We start from the raw sequence: 1,425 nt of genomic DNA on the forward strand, positions 1-1,425 counted from the left end.
ACAAATAAAATTAAATTTTGAAGTAAAAGAATTATTTTAAATTATTTCTATGACCTGTTTGAATTGTATAATATAAAATGTTAGTCTGGAAGAATGAATGTCTGTACCTAAGTCTCATGCATGAAAGGAGAATTGGGATTTTAGGAGCATTTTATTCAGAATTTTTTTCTTTTGAAAGGGAAGCCACAAAAGGTAATACTAGTAATTTTTTTATATGATCGTATTGATTTGTTCAGAAATCAGAAATGGACGAACAGCCCTCAAACCCTATTACCAAGAAGCGCATACCACCATCGCAGATACCGTGTTATAGATGGTCATCATCTCCTACAAGAAGGTGGCGTCCACCATCTCCCATCAGTGCTAGGTAAGTAGCTTATTTGCAGCTGTTCCTGATACATGTTTTACCAGGATAAACCTCGAATCAGTGTTTCATAAATAATGTAGTATGCATGGTAATGAAAATATAAAGGGAAAAGCCTTTAAAAATTAATTTATCTTTTATCTATTATAAAATATCGTATCATGATGTCAAGACATTATAGTGTGTGAAATGGTACAGTAAAAATCAGCACATATATATTATAAAGTCATACCAGACTTCCTCCATTAACTATTTCTTTTTCCCAGTAGGCAAATTCAAAAGAATTGCCCCCCGTCACCTTCACCCGGCATGTCAAAACAATCGACACAGTTTTGTTTTTCCTATAAAGTAATTCCTACGCAGCGTACTGTATTTGCACAGAATGCATTAGGTACTATGGGAATGAAAAGCAAAGCTGTTTCTAACACCATTAACAACTCTGAGGCTGCAAGCCAAAAGGATATGATCTGTGAAGGTGAGTTCCTTCACTAACAAGTTCATTTCAGCCACCAGAAAATCTCAAGGTAGTCTGGGAACTGTCATTTTATTCCCCAGTTCAGAGAATTATAGGAAGCAAACTTTATTTAAAATAAAGAGCATTACACCAGTCACACTGGCACAATGCTTGTTTTTTCTTGCTGCAACTTCTTATTTAGCCCCATTTTTGGAACTGATGTTTAGTGTGTACAGATGGGTTGGATGAATGCCATGGTCTAGATGGTCCCTGCAGTTCCTTCCAGCTCTGATAGTGGATGGCCCTTAGGTATTTTCCATCCTTGGAGACAGCACATCCAGCCGTTTGTGGCTGAGCAGGTTTTCATCAGGAGCTGTAGGGTAGTTTTTATGCATAGACCGTAACATGTGTCAGGTCTGTATGTGGGTTCTAAAAAATATACTGGTTTTTTGACTATCACATGCATTCTTTTTTTTTAATTGAAGTGTAGTTGATTTCAAATTTTGTGTTACTTTATGGTAAACAGCAAAGTGATTCAGATACACATGTATAGATACTCCTTTTCATATTCTTTTCCATTATAGGTTATTATAAGATACTAAATACA

Source organism: Bison bison, unplaced genomic scaffold (assembly GCF_000754665.1).
Source record: "Bison bison bison isolate TAMUID 2011002044 unplaced genomic scaffold, Bison_UMD1.0 scf7180017849298, whole genome shotgun sequence".
In the NCBI taxonomy this organism is placed as follows: domain Eukaryota; kingdom Metazoa; phylum Chordata; class Mammalia; order Artiodactyla; family Bovidae; genus Bison; species Bison bison.